General features: G+C 53.6%; 1 protein-coding gene across 3 annotated transcripts in view; it reads left to right on the top strand.

The window, feature by feature from the left end:
- The window catches only part of LOC122364986 (leucine-rich repeat-containing protein 24-like), a 58,663-nt gene that overhangs the window by 7,061 nt on the left and 35,714 nt on the right, over nt 1-15,888 (top strand). The window contains exon 2 of one of the 3 annotated variants that reach the window (XM_043335840.1): nt 6,285-6,381. The gene's annotated coding sequence lies outside the window, so the exon portion shown is untranslated. Of the gene's footprint in view, nt 1-6,284; nt 6,382-12,222; nt 12,431-15,888 lie in introns of those variants that run through there. The other 2 variants (XM_043335841.1, XM_043335839.1) reach the window with 2 other exon arrangements.

Here is a 15,888-nt window from a genome sequence, read left to right as displayed (position 1 = left end):
GGTCGCGTCTTTGGATGGCGTCATGGCGTCGCTCGCTCGTGGCGGTATAACGTGACGACTGGCGTCGTGACGTGACCAGATTACACGGGCCGCCGGGCCTGGAGTCGGCGTGAGTCGCCGAGCCGCGCCGCTGAACCCGGCCGCACGCCACGGCAGATGCGCTGTCCAGTGCCCTGACTGGGCTACGGGTCATGAGCTGGTTACGTAGGGACGCTGACCGGGCGACGCTGGTGGCCTCATGAGTCTGAGGTTTCGGAACTTGTCATTGGAGTTGCTACGATGCACCGCGTTGATGCAAAGTCACGAATTGTTATGAGCTGAACTCTCGTCACGGACTAACGCGAGCTGCTACCATGGACAGAAACATCGCTGAAGTCTGCACGCTCGTCACAAAATACAATGCACAATGCACAATGGGCAATGAACAGTACGACCTGCCTCTGCACGATACCCTATCCCAAAGGTGCGGAGCTATAGGTATTTGTGTTTATAATAGAGACAAATTTGATCTCTTCAGTAGTGCCTATGATCAGAATACTAGTTATGCTGGATAAACGATTCGACGGAGGTGTAGTTCAAATTTCTTGCCTTTGTCTATCTGTGCTACATTGTGCTATGTGCGGTGTTGTTCAATGCAACGCTTAGTTGAATGGTTTTGTTCTCAACGCCAGAGATAGAACCTGCTACTTGATCTGCCAGAGATGCCAACCCCCTGCGCGCGTAGAACCGGCGCCAGGCTTATCCTCATACCCAGCGGTCCTGACTCAGCGTCTGTCTTCATAGCCTTGGTCGGAGCTAAAGCCCCAGAGGCCCATGCGGGGATCAGCCACCAATGATCTTGTAATGAGAGCTACTGGTCTTACGTCGGCGCTTAGATGATGTCAGCTTTCGGGTTCCTACAATGCTCACACGACACTAGAATATGCCCCCTTGGCGAATGGTGCAGCACGACCGTTTCACATTTCGCTCCACCACCAATTGCCACTTCAATTAACATTTGCTCATGTGTGCTTTAATTAAGGTAACCGACACGAGCGACCCCAGCCCTTCGCCACTTATGCCTAATTTGCCACATCTAGTTTCATCTAATTCCGGGACATCCTACGAGATTTTATGGCCTGTTGCTTGTTCTATTTTTACTTGTACGGCGTTGTGCGTACGTCGATTCGCGATGGACGTTGAAAGAAATGCATTGGAGGGATATCTTGAGTCTCAAACACGGCCAGTTGCCACCGGAGCCGCCCGCCCGAGCTGCAGCCGAGCTGACGCAGCCACAGCTCCCGTCAGGGTGGCGCCAGCCCGGACCCGAGTCCGGAAGTATCAGTCGGGGCCCGACGACCCGACTGTCGGGCCGTCGGGGACGCGCTGACATCGGTCCGATGTGAGCCGGCTGGGATGGCACTCAAAGTTTGACACGTCGGTTTGGGACCTGGGACCGGCACCAATAGCGTCTACAGCATGTCCGACCGTCTGGGAAAAGAGACCAGACATGTCTGGAACCATTGTCTGTATCTCTACAGGGTGTCCGGATAGTTCTGGCGCTTTTCAACATTTTCTAAAACAAATGCCATTGGTTCATAGTTAGATACTAATCAATGGATCAAAACAATGACCAGGGACACCAAGCCACATGCTTCCGCTACGTGCTCATTCAATGTAACCACCGTCGGCGCCGACGACGGCCTCGACGTAGGGGAGGAAGCGTCTGCGGGTTTTGACGATGCGGGGCATTTCCAGGTCCTCCCATGCTGTCATGATGCGAGTCTTCAGCGACTCCAGGTTGGGGTGAGAAATGGCCTAGATCCTGTTCTACAAAACGCGTAGCACGCCTTAGTCGAGCGGGTCAGGTTAGGAGAATAAGGCGGCCTAATCTCATTTCGCCACGGGGGCATTCCACGTCAAATCGAACAAAAATCGGCTGTTTTGCACCTTACCATCAGCGATTTCATTATGAATTTGTGAGCGAGTTCCTGTGTCGCCCCGAACATTACATTGATGTTTTTTGCACATTCTGACCACAGGTCTTCTAAATATAGGGCATCGAATTTTTAAAAAAATGTTGCATCTTTATATTTTTGAACGACCATAACTTTGGTTGTACTTGTGTGATTTGGATGAAATAAACCTTACTGTTTAGGTAATTTCTTAAGCATTTGTTTAGAATTGCACCTACTTAATTATATGACCTTGAAATTTGCTTAACTCTGTTCTTAAGCACAAAAATTGAAATAGCAAAAAACACGTCACCTTCGATTTGGCTAATTTTCATATATTTTATTGCCTACAATATTCTTAACAGCCTGTGAAAAAAATTAGAGTGGGCCATTCATAAGTTTTGAAGAAAATGGCACATATGCAAACGTATGTTAGCACGCGCAGTGGAGGGGGAAGAGTGAATTTCGCCCCACTCCTCCTGTTTTCCGCCAATATCTCATAGTATTAATGCGAAATTAATTACAGCTACCTGTCCAAAATTGAATTGCACATCTCATCGTGCAAGCAAGAAGAAAATCGGTTCACAACTGGTCTAGTAATAGCGGTGTAAACTGTAAAGTGAACATCCTGTCGCCGCGGCGACGCGGCGACTCGGCAGCCGGCGCCGACCGCTAGCCGCCGCCTGAATTGTAGACTGTGCCGGGACGGAACGGAACGGTTCCGTCTTTACATCGCGCTCCTTACCGCTGATTACGTTCGATTCGCGTCAAATTTTGTGAGAAGACTAAGAAATGTACAGGCAATCTTATGGTGTAAGAATTTTGAAAATCAGTGGGTAAACAATTGAAATATGAACGTGTAAACACAAAATTGTGATTGCTGTGTTTCCCGCGTCGGCCGATCCCGCCTCAGCCGGCGACATGTTACTCTTAGCAGGTCTCTAACTCCAATATTTATTATTGGATTAACTAGAAATTCCCCATACATACTCAAAAATGTATATTCTTTCGTATAGTGAAGATAAAAAGACGTGAAGATATCGTTGCGTGATAATGTTTTCGTTGAATTTTTGGCTTCATGATGCATTTCCACACGGCTCAAAATTCACCGCAAAATACCGTTTGCCTGAGACACTTTTACTATGGAACTTGAAAGCTTGACTACGATTATTATGTATTTCCATTCTCGCAGAGTTTGGGATATCACTAATCAGCAATCATTCCTTTCAGAAAGTGTGCACAAGCAAGCATGTCTTGACTCTGTCTTTCAAGGTCACGCGCGGTTGCGTGATGTTGATGCATGAAAACGGCGTTTGCCGCGAGAGTTATGAATGGCCCACTCCAATTTTTGCACAGATGGTTAGGAACATTGTGACGGACATAATATGTAAAAATTACCCGAATCGAAGGTGACGTGTTTTTTGCTATTTAAATTTTTCTGTTTTAATTCAAGGTCAAATGCATTTCAAGGTCACTTCAATTTAATTTTATAATTAAAAATCAAAGCCTTATCAATTGCCTACAAGACCCTGTTAATATCATTTTGATACCAGAAAAGGAACCAGAGTTATAGACATTTGAAAAATTGGTGTGTGGCATTTTTGGCTATATTCGATGACCTATATCTCAGCGATACTTTATCAAATTTCGAAAATATTATACGTAACTCAGTTTTGAACCATGCCCAGTCTGCCTACAAATTTTCAGAAAAATCGAAGGGGATGACGGATTTCGGTGTTTGATTTGACGTGGAATGCCCCCACGGTGATCTGGCCCGGCAAGCTCCTCTGTCAGTTTAGCTTGAATGGCGGCGGCGTTGTTGGAGGGTGCTCTGTGCTGTTGAAATGCGAAGTGACCCTTAGGGCATGTCGTCTTGACCCTCGGGTTGATGTGGCTGTCCAGGAACCCCTCGTGGGCCAGCCTGTTATTCATTTATTCGACATTGACGAAGATGATGGGACATTTTTGTCCATCAGACCCCCGCACTTTCTTCGATTGCCGCGTTGAAATGCTGCTCCGTTCCCATATCGCGTTCGAAACGGTCTGAGGATATTTTTTAAGGAATTCCCGAGTCCAAATAAACCTTTACCTGCTAAACCATTCATCGAAAAACGCCGCATCGCGCTGCAACTCGCGCCTCGTTCAAGTCGCACCCGGCCGCCGCGCGCAGGCATTCAGCGACAAGGCGCATCTTCGCCCATCTACCCATCACTGAAAACGATTTCAAGGTCATATTTACACGACCCCTGGCTGAGCAATCAACGAGGGGTCATGTCTGTGATGATTGGCTGAATGTCCAATAATCACAGCGCGCGTTACACGGCGTCCAAAAGAAGCGCCAGGACTTTCCGGACACCCTGTACTTGATCATTGATGAATGATCGATTAACGGTTTGGAAACGGAAAGTGTGTTGTCCGGACCACGATTTGTAGGACCATATAGCGCGGACCAACATCCACCAGGACCAACACACGGTCTATGGACAAGGCACGGCACCTTCAGCCGGTCTATGAACCATGCATGGCGCCTCCAGCCGGTCTATGTATGAACCAGGCACGGCGCCTCCAGCCGGTCTATGAACCAGGCACAGCGCCTGCAGCCGGTCTATGAACTAGTCACGGCACCGTCAGCCGGTCTATGAATCAGGCACGGCACCGTCAGCCGGTCTATGAACCAGGCACGGCGCCCCCAGTCGGTCTATGAACCAGGCACGGCGCCTTCAGCTGGTCTATGAACCAAGCACGGCGCCTCCAGCCGGTCCGTCAGCCGTGCCCGGCCATTACGGTCGCTCCGTCTTCGTCCCGGCGTATTACTTCCTTCCGCTGCCGTGTTATTACAGCTAGTTGCGGCGTGGACAGGTTGAACACCGCTGGTGTTCGTCTGCTGGATTAATCACCGCTGGAGGAGCGACACGCTAAACACTGGCTCTTGACGCTGCGCTCGCCACTCGGAACATTTGTCAACGTAGTTATAGTGGTGATGAGAAACTGGAGCTTTACAAATGGGCGTTGGAACAGAATGGTCGAACTACTCATAGGATCCTTCTGCATAGTCTTCGTATGTGTCGCTCCTTAAAAAAAAAAAAAAAATCATGCTCGAGTTCGATATCAGACTCAAGATACGGCGTGAGCTCCAGCTGGCTATTGGCTAAGGCTTCGTCCCAAAGGTCCTTCTGAGTCCTTCCTTTTCAGCTCGCTCTTATGCTTCCGTCCATCCGGAACGTAATGTTGGCTTTGTTCATAGCACCCACAACCGGAAGCGTCAGCTGCAGTCGCGCACAGCCTCAGTCCAAGCACTGCGCGTGCACGTGCATATCATGAGTCATGTGTGCACACGTGCATCTGTGCACGACGCGCTGCACCGCCTCTTTCGCGCGGTGGGCTGGGTGCACACGGTGCATAAAGGCTTGGATAAGCATGTGCCTGTGTGTCTTCCGTGTCCGTGTCCACGTTCGGGCATGTCCCGTGTCCGTGCCCATGCCCGTGCCCGTGCCCGTGCCCGTGCCCGTGCCCGTGCCCGTGCCCTGTGTCCGTCTTCGGCGTCCTGTGATCATACTTCACGCCTTTGCCCGCATCCAGTGCGTTGTAGTTCATATTCCGTGTTCACGCATCGCGCATTTGTCCTATCGCTCTGGCTAAGATTATTCCCATCCCAATATATGCGGCCTTGGGTCTATCTATGATTCTTCCCCAGCTAGCGGAGCGCCTGTAGGAATGCCACTGACGGATAATGAGCACGGTGATGCAGTCGACGAAAGGGAAGATTGCGCTAGTATTGGAGCTCTGTCTGCGAACCCTCTCGTTTTCCTCGACTGCAGCTTGTTTCCAGACGATAAGGGGTGTGTATCGACACCCATCTCATCGATACGTCATGGGTAATAGCCGGGTAAATGCCGTCAATGTCGCCAGCTAAATGGCCCATGACAAGGTGGTTCTTGTCATTTATTGATTGGGCACTGGCCGTTCTTATTTATTAATTTAAAAGGTCAGGTCTGTCATACTTGCAGCATTACCGGCTGCTCGCAGCACCGACTCGGCTGTTTGCCGCTGCTGTCTGACTTTGGTGGACATGCCAGGGTGTGACGGTCTTCCTAGCCGGCAGCTCTTAGCTCAGCAATGTTCTGACCCAGCCCCGTCATCTCATGGTCCGTCACCCGATTCTCCCAGGTATAACTGCCGGGTACGACGGGAGCAGCACAATAATCTCAGCGCTGCAGGCTCAATCACATGACATACGATATGATTGGGGTTGACAGACGGTGTTGTCCCCTCGATGCCGTCCCAGCCGCTGCTGAGTTAGGTGCTATTATCGCTGCAACTCTGATTCAGCGTACTCCGTCTCTGTTGCAGGAAAATAAGGCGACGACTGTGCCACCTCAGCATAGACTGACCGACCAAGTTACCTACAGTATCAGACACAAAGAAAGCCTGGGAACTCGAAACTCAGGTGAGTCCTCTGCCCGAGCTTCGTCTTTGTTTGATTTTCCTTGGACACAAGTTTTAAACGCTCTTGCTTTCGAAGTTCCTCGATTGCATGTGAAACTGGAGTTTGAAAACTTGGGCGCGACATCGTTATGCAGATATATCAGTATCTTCACTCTATGCTTCATTGCTTCGGCATCCGCTCCGCCAGCCGGAACACTCTTCAACCACTTCAATTCCTGGAATTCATGCCAGCGGGAAACAACGAAAATCCTTCAGCTGTCCCACCGGAGCCCTGAAATTAAAAGTAACGACGACCTGCGTCGTAAATTAGAGATCTTCTAGTGAGTATAATGCCATCGATCACTCATTAATGGGTCATTAATCCACAAAGGAGGTCGTAACTATGAGCGGCGGCACTCCGCGAGCTGCTTGTCCGGCGTCCAGTGTCCTCTGTGGACCGAACACGGGACCAAACGACGATGACGTGTCCCCTGGACTGAGAGGGACCGGTTTGGACCATCCCGGACAGAGCGAGACCAAAACGGTCCCGTATAGGCATAACCGAAGAGGGACTGGAACCAGGGATGCGGAGCCGGAGCCGGAGTCGGAGCCGGAGCCGCCGGAGCCGGCATATTTTGCCCGGAGCCGGAGCCGGAGCCGGAGCCGTGAAACAATATAGCCCGGAGCCGGAGCCGGAGCCGGAGCCGCCAAAAAAGGGGGCGACTCCGGCTCCTTTTTATTTTTTGAAGAGGAAAAAAAAAATAATTGACCTAGCTCGGTTTGACAGTACAAGGCAGTAAAACATATGGTACTTTACTTACGTCATGGGCCATCAACTGAATGAAAAAAGCCGAATATCCCCAGTATCCCACTGTACGCAATCAACTTCTTGTCTGCTCCTCCTCCCCCCCCCCCCCCACGTCTACTGCATCCCCAGAACATGAGGACCGGTCAACAAGTGACGGCCATTGTTTTCAAGCCAGTGCAGTGGACTGCGACTCCCAGCACCGTCTCTTCCCCTCCCCCCACCCCCAACCCCCCCCCCCCCCACTCCCACCCCCCAATGCAGCCGAGACTGGTGTCAGCTTACGATGGTTCAGTGAACTCCAATTCGCGGCGACTGCGTTTCTAATGCCATCGCTTCCTAGTCCTTTGTTCTGCCCGAGTTCTCTCCGAGGTGCGTTTGCGCGGGGACGCGGTGAGCCGGTCATGGCAAAGAGTAACGCGTATAACCAATCCAATTTTTCTTCCACCCGTATTTAATTGATTGCATAGAGGATGTACTGAGTCGGAGCCGGAGCCGCCGGAGCCGGAGCCGCCGGAGCCGGACCATTTTACTCGGAGCCGGAGCCGGAGCCGGAGCCGCCACAACATTTCACCCGGAGCCGGAGCCGGAGCCGGAGCCGATTTTTTTCTCCGGAGCCGGAGCCGGAGCCGGAGCCGTCTGAAATTTCCACGGCTCCGCATCCCTGACTGGAACCATGGCAACAGTATAGATAGGACCGGGCCATTACCACAACCACGGCAGGATGATTTTTTTCGAGGGACATATTTAATTATTTATTGATATATTTATTGCACAAAGTAAACATCAGCAAAAAGGCATTTCGTGTTTTACGGCCATTACATACATTACCACCGTTTGCACCAGGGATGCGGAGCCGGAGCCGGAGTCGGAGCCGGAGCCGCCGGAGCCGGCATATTTTGCCCGGAGCCGGAGCCGGAGCCGGAGCCGTGAAACAATATAGCCCGGAGCCGGAGCCGGAGCCGGAGCCGCCAAAAAAGGGGGCGACTCCGGCTCCTTTTTATTTTTTGAAGAGGAAAAAAAAAAATAATTGACCTAGCTCGGTTTGACAGTACAAGGCAGTAAAACATATGGTACTTTACTTACGTCATGGGCCATCAACTGAATGAAAAAAGCCGAATATCCCCAGTATCCCACTGTACGCAATCAACTTCTTGTCTGCTCCTCCTCCCCCCCCCCACGTCTACTGCATCCCCAGAACATGAGGACCGGTCAACAAGTGACGGCCATTGTTTTCAAGCCAGTGCAGTGGACTGCGACTCCCAGCACCGTCTCTTCCCCTCCCCCCACCCCCAACCCCCCCCCCCCCCCCACTCCCACCCCCCAATGCAGCCGAGACTGGTGTCAGCTTACGATGGTTCAGTGAACTCCAATTCGCGGCGACTGCGTTTCTAATGCCATCGCTTCCTAGTCCTTTGTTCTGCCCGAGTTCTCTCCGAGGTGCGTTTGCGCGGGGACGCGGTGAGCCGGTCATGGCAAAGAGTAACGCGTATAACCAATCCAATTTTTCTTCCACCCGTATTTAATTGATTGCATAGAGGATGTACTGAGTCGGAGCCGGAGCCGCCGGAGCCGGAGCCGCCGGAGCCGGACCATTTTACTCGGAGCCGGAGCCGGAGCCGGAGCCGCCACAACATTTCACCCGGAGCCGGAGCCGGAGCCGGAGCCGATTTTTTTCTCCGGAGCCGGAGCCGGAGCCGGAGCCGTCTGAAATTTCCACGGCTCCGCATCCCTGACTGGAACCATGGCAACAGTATAGATAGGACCGGGCCATTACCACAACCACGGCAGGATGATTTTTTTCGAGGGACATATTTAATTATTTATTGATATATTTATTGCACAAAGTAAACATCAGCAAAAAGGCATTTCGTGTTTTACGGCCATTACATACATTACCACCGTTTGCACCATTACATTTATATGTTTATTGGCGGGACCGGGACCATCGCGTGGTTCTGGGGTCAGCCCAGCCGTCAGGAGTATTCTTGATTTGATACTGCATGAGACTGCCGTAGCTGTCCCATGTCGCTCCTATCAAATGAACTGCATCGTTTATAGGCTACAAGCGAAACCGTCACCTGTAGCTCATTTCAGATGAAATGAAATAATGATAATCGTGTCACAGTTTCAGGACGCTGCTTATATGGTATGCTAATGTCGCAACTCACCTTCGTAAGAATCAGACTTATCCTGATCCTCAGAAGGTCGTCGTAATGAGAAAATGGCATCACTTCCATAATTCACGGTAATTAATTATTCTCATGATAATCATATCTCCATGAATCGGCCGCTTATGAAAATGTCTGGTCGGTGTCCGGAGCATCTCATTTTTCCTCTGTCGCCGGCAATGGTCGAAGCCCACGTCTTAGCTTTCTATGGTGTTGTTGAGGCTGGGGCTAAGTTTTGCTTTGATCGGTCGCTTTGTGCTTGGTACCGGCGGTATAAACTAGCTCATCTTGCGTGATTGTAAATAGTCCGCGCCGAGCTGCAATGACCCTAATGAGTTGGTTTCTGATTAATTAATCTGGCGTGTCCACGTGCGGAAAGGCCGTGGCCCGTGAGTGGCATACCTCTACACAACGGTCGCCATTGTCAGATCAGTTAGGTCGACTGCCTCTTGTTTCTCTCTTCTTATCTATTCCTTTGCTCTTTTCTGCTTTCTTCTCCCATCCAATGTTTCCCGTGTACCTATTCCTTTCATTCGTTTCTATCAAGCTATGTTTCACTCCAGTCTGTACCGAAGAGAGTGTATTTCACTGTTCAGCTTGTTATTTGAGAATCTAAATTAGGAAATATTGACGATGGAGTGGTGTTCCGAGTTTCCAGACGGAATATTTCACCACCAGTCGGGCGGACAGCGAGTTATGTTCGCGGCCGGCGCTGAATTCAGAGAGGCCATTTATGAAATGGCTCCGCGTCGGGCCGCCGTGGCGCCGGGCCGCGTCCCTGTAGGGCCGTCAGCCGGGCCAGAGCGGGGCCTCAGAGCCGTCAGATGGACCAGTACGGACCAGAGCTGTCAGACGGTCCAGTAGGGCCTCAGAGCCGTCAGATGGACCAGTACGAACCAGAGCTGTCAGACGGTCCAGCGGGGCCTCAGAACCGTCAGATGGACCAGTACGAACCAGAGCTGTCAGAGCTGGCAGACGGTTCAGCACTCAACAGGGCCAGCAGAGGGATCACCAGCAAGGCCATCAGAGGGGGTCCAGCAGGGCCTCCGATGGTCAAGGTCTCAGCAGGTCCGTTAGAAGGACCAGCAGGACCGTCAGAGTCGGAGGTCGTCAGGGGGTCCAGCAGGGCCGTCCTGTACTCCAGTAAGGCCACCGCCATGTCTACCCGTTGCTCTAGGGAATCTAATGGGCTGTGGAGTGTTTTCCGGCAACACTGCCGGCCGTCGGCACACTATTCAGCCGTCTACATATGTGAAGTCTTCTTTCATTTGAGTTTTGATTTTCCTTTAGTCCTACTTAATTTATAACGTATGTTTGATTTTGGTATACTGGACTTAAGTGCTTAAGTCGATCGTCATTTATGTTTGATGTTTGTGGAAACGGGTCATTTTTTATTACCTTTACGCCAGCCAGCATATACCATGCCTTAAAGTCGACTTTGCGCCCTTTTTGCTGCCAAAGGTTGTGGGCGGAATATAGAACGGATTTGATCTGCTAAAACAAGTGAGTTGTGATGTCGTTTTGATATGAAATCAACGAACAAATGCTCTCGTAAAACGAGTGAATGGCGCTGTCGGCTAGATCTCGTTTGGGCTGACGACCAACGCCGGGGAGCTCGCCTTGTCTCGTGGTAATCAGAAACAACTCAGCACTGTCAGCAGCCTGCGGAGTCGCCGTGTCCGCCGACCGAAGTCGATCCGTGGGATCAGGCTGGCTGTCTCAGTGGACCCGAGCCGGCCGGATGTCTCGGTCGGTCGTTCCGTGACTTGGTGTCGCCGTGTCCCGCTCATGACTCGTGCGATTGACTCATGACTCGGTCCAATGGCTCATGACTTGGTTAGTCTGCTCTTAAATCGGTCTGCTCATGGTTTGGGTTTATCAGTTCGTGACTCGGTCGGTACGTGACTCGACCGCTCGATTCAGGATCTGATTGGTCATTAGTCCGATTTATCACGGATTGACCAATGGTCATTGGTCATTGGTCGCCTCATGGCTCGGTCTATTCGTGACTCGAACAGTTGACTCCCGGACTTCCCTTGCCTGCATACGGAGACAAACGGGCCTTCTCGGGACTTCGGGCCGGGTGGTACTGCAGTGACGGCACTTCCTGCCGTTCGCTCTGCAGTGGCCCGTCCTGTCCCGGTTGTCCCCGGCTTAGCGGCGGTAGTAACTGATCAAAACACCACTTCCTTTGTAAGTCTGCCCTCTCCATTATCAGCTCAGCCGTTCTTCCGGGATTCACCCCAAGACAGTGCGCAAGTGGGCGCCACTTCAATTAGCTCTGATAATTGCTTCGTGAGCTGATGAGATGGAAGCCCGTTTGTTGGTTAGTTGTTTGGGTCTTGGTTTATTTCTCAAAATGTAAAACGAAACTAATTTAAGTCCCGTTGAGTGGTTTCTAGGAAGGATGCCATTCTTCGTACGCTAAACGCTTCGAGCATGAGTTTCATTATAAGATTTTATGGACGATGAGCCCTTTCCATGAGCTCAATAATGTGAGGTCGGAAGCTTTATTCTCCGAAGCGCTGATCCTTTCTAACAAAATGTTTCAAGTATTATTTACGTTGAACCAAATGTTATGCCAAACTCGAACAATCACTCCATTCGTCGGTTGTAGTCACGGACTGGCGGACCCAGAAATGCTGCAGCATCACTTGATATGACGTCATTTTAGCGTTGTCGGCCGGACGGCAGACACTCCACGACCGCTCGTATCACAGCCTTCGGAAAATTGCGGGTCGGGCGCGCTGAACCGAAGCGAGAGCGGTTGGGTGACGTCACCCCAGCCTGACTACATTGTGACGTCACCCAAGCCTTACTGATGACGTCACTGGTCGTCTGTTTACCGGGCGCCGGCCGGCCGGGCGGCCGGTCGGGCGGCGGCGCGGCGGCCGCAGTCGTCGGCGGGCAGTCGCGTGGTGTGGCCGGACGCGTGTGACTGAATTGTTGTGGGTTCCGTGCGACGCTAGTGGACGCCGCGGTCGAACGGTGCCGATTCTCCGTGGGAACGCGTCCGGCAGGACGCGGACCGGTGGACGCACTTCCGCAGCGCGACTGGTGGTCCGTGAGCGGCGGACTACAGTGCGGCCCAGAACGTGAGTTGGGGTTACCGCCACGTTGGCTGTAGCTCGGTCCGGTGCGGGCCAGCAAACAGGAATAACTGGGTTGAATAGGCTTGCCCGCTTTCCCGAGTTGGAACAGGTACCGGCATGGGTTTGGTCATTGGTGTCCTTTAAACTGAATTGTTGAAACAGAGACTATATTTTGAGTTTGCCCGCTTGTTGGATATAGGCCACCGCCCACCGGGCACCGTGTGTAGTCAGTAGTGGCCTTGTGCTGCCTCCATATGTGCCGAGAAGTGGCTCCAACTCGGCGTCGACCATGAATGTGTAATGTTTGACGTCAGTGGCAATGAGTCATCTATCCACCAGCCGCGGACTTGTTGGATGGTTGTCGTCATATCCTCAGCGGATATAATGCGGAAACTATACCGGCTCTTTAGTGTTCAGCTCGTAAGGAAATTAAGCCGCATGATCGCTCAAAATAATTACATTCGCTAAATTCAGAGGTCACCCTGAAGTCCAATGTCACATTAGTTAGCACGTGAAGCAATCTAATTGCTGGCTGCCTGCTTCAACTAGACTCCACGCCCTCCGTCGCCTTCAAATACCGCTCTGGCGTCGGCGTCTCATCCCCACCGTTAGCAAAAGCCGGTACTCGAGCTGAGTACGTTCGAAGTGCGGAGTTGGGCGGTACCGTTTCGTCGACCTGCACCTCTCAGCATCCCAGGCGCGCACCTGCAGCTATATGCCCGGCCGGATCTGACCGCCCTCCCGTTGTGAGTGCCGGCCGGCCGGTGGACTAAATCAGGGTCCATCTGGACGCGGCGGGCCGGCGGCAGTGGACTGCGAGGGCGCGGCGGGTGGCCGCTGTGGCGAGCGGTGGAGAGCGGCCCGGCGCACGGGCGCGGCTCGCCGGGACGCCGCCGCCGCCGGCAGTAGAGAGTGGCCGCGCCGCTGCAGTCAGAAGCGCCACCGGCCGGCCAGCCTGCAGTGGTAACACCGGCCATACTGCTGCAGTGGTCGTAACAGTGGTAGGACACCGGCCGCTTTGCAGCAGGTGGTGCCTCCGGAGACAGGTTACATATAGCCACTTCGGCGGCTAACTGTATTGCTCTAGAAAGCAGTCTCTTGCTGAAATCAGCACTCTCGGCTCCTTTCGCCGGGCGCTGGGCCTTCGAGCCGCCTAGCAGCACGGACCACCCGCCCAGCACCCATAGCTGCTGGTGTTCTGAATCTGACACCACAGCCCAGTTCGTCACCGTCCCCAACCGGACCCACTGACGGAGACCTCGGTCGCTGTGGAAAGTCGGCGCCGGCCCCACCGCAGCGCTATCGGACCGCCTGTGTGTGTTCGCACGCACACACTAAGTCGGCACACAGTGTTATCACGGTGGTGGGTGGGTGTTTCGACACGCAGGCACACACCCCGCGGCGGCGACGACGCACGGGGCGCGGCGCGGCGCGGTGACCTGTGTCCTTCTTGGGAGAGTGCGTCATACTGGGGTGGTGGACCGGTCCATACGACTGCCACTTAGAGGCTGCGTCACATAGAGATGTAGCGTGACGCAAGGATGAATGTGAGCCGTATAAGTGTGAGTCAGCTTCAGCGTCGAGCTGTGAACCGGTGACCCAGCGTTGGTCATAGCCGCCGGCATCTGATGCCGGCAGGGCCGAGTTACACCCTGCAAGTAGCTGGGCCGGGAATGACGTATGGGAGCATGATTGGCTGGTTATGATGTGAGATATATGACGTATGACAGCGCGATTGGTTGGTGATGATGTGAGATGTGTGTCTGCGAGCTGTGGATGTGCCGGGAGGGGGATTGTGAGTTTAGTTGGCTGGAAGGTGTAGAGGAGAGCAGAATAGATCTTCTTCTTGTGCTGGACGGTGACTTTTAAGTCAGTACGACAAGCTATTTCGGCCTTCTCGACTAAGTGTTGTGATTATGTCTGACGTAGAAGAGGGCAGTGGTGCACCGGTAGCTGGTACCAATACCATGGAACCAGAGTTTCCTGCGCCTGCATTCGATCTGCGGGCAATACCGGAGTTCGACGGCAGCGGTGACGTCGTCAGATGGCTGGAGCAGGCGACACAGCTGTGTGCCCTGCGTCGTGTGTCACTGGCCGCTGTCATACCCACACGCCTGAGGGACCAGGCGTACGAGGTGTGGGCCACCCTCTCCTCCACCGAGCAGCGGGATGCTGCAATCGTCCGCCAAAAACTGCATCGTGCATTTGCATTGGGACCCGACGCGGCTATGTATGAGCTGTATCACCGACGTCTACAACCGGGCGAGTCTGTGGATGCCTACCTGGGATCAGTCAAGCGGCTGATATCCCTCATAGGTTCAGTGTCCAACGAAGTGATGACGACGCACTTCCTGCAAGGTCTGCCGCCGGAGGTGCGGCTAACAGTACGTAACAGTGCTGGAGATGAAACTCTCTCCTTGGAGCGAGCCGTCGCCGTCGCTAGGTCAACGTTGGCGATGGCGGCCAGGGAGAGAGCGACTGCATCGGTGGCTGTCGTCCAGCCGCCGCCATCATATGTACAGCAGCAGCGGGGAGCCAGAGGGACGGGTCGCCGTCCACCACTGCGGTGTTGGACCTGTAACCAGGTAGGCCACATCGCCCGGCTCTGCCCAAACGGGCACGGCGACGGCGCTACATCAGCGCCACGGGCTCCGCCGTCGCCAGCTGCCGCAGTGACCCAAGAGCCCCCATCATCGACATCAATGTAAATGGGCGCAAGTGCCGAGCACTCGTCGACACAGGGTGCAGCGAGACAGTGGTGTGGAAGGGCATGGTGTCCTGCTGGGAGCGGAGTGACGCCAGCTTGGTCGCTGTCAACGACAGCCCGGTGCTGTGCTGTGGGCGGGCTGTGGTCAGCCTTGGAGTGCGCGGGGCGACAGTGAGTGTGCGGGCGGTCGTCGTACCGGCCCGGTTGCTGGGCGTAGACGTGTTGCTGGGCATGACCGGCATTGACGCCCTGCAGGGCGTGAGTGTAAGTGGAGGATCCGTTCGCTTCGGGAGCGACAACCCAGTTGCGAGCGTCGACACGGCTGCTGTGGTGCAGCGTGAGGCCCCGCCGGAGCGGGAGGTGTGTCGAGCGGTCGACACGGCTGCTGTGGTGCAGCGTGAGGCCCCGCCGGAGCGGGAGGTGTGTCGAGCGGTTGACACGGCTGCTGTGGTGCAGCGTGAGGTCCCGCCGGAGCGGGAGGTGTGTCGAGCGGTCGACACGGCTACTGTGGTGCAGCGTGAGGCCCCGCCGGAGCGGGAGGTGTGTCGTGCGGTCGACACGGCTGCTGTGGTGCAGCGTGAGGTCCCGCCGGAGCGGGAGGTGTGTCGAGCGGTCGACACGGAGCCGGAGCTAAGGATTGACGAGACTGACTTCACGGCTGTGTTCGATGATGTGTGGACAGTCCGTTGGAAATGGGCCGGTGGCGTGGCTCCGCCCCCGCTTGGAAACTCGATATCTCAGTACGGTGTGCCGA

This window comes from Amphibalanus amphitrite, unplaced genomic scaffold (genome assembly GCF_019059575.1).
Source record: "Amphibalanus amphitrite isolate SeventyFive unplaced genomic scaffold, NRLGWU_Aamphi_draft 000710F_arrow, whole genome shotgun sequence".
NCBI lineage: Eukaryota > Metazoa > Arthropoda > Thecostraca > Balanomorpha > Balanidae > Amphibalanus > Amphibalanus amphitrite.
The sequence above is the reverse complement of the archived record's forward strand: the minus strand, read 5'-3'. Positions and strand labels throughout refer to the sequence as shown.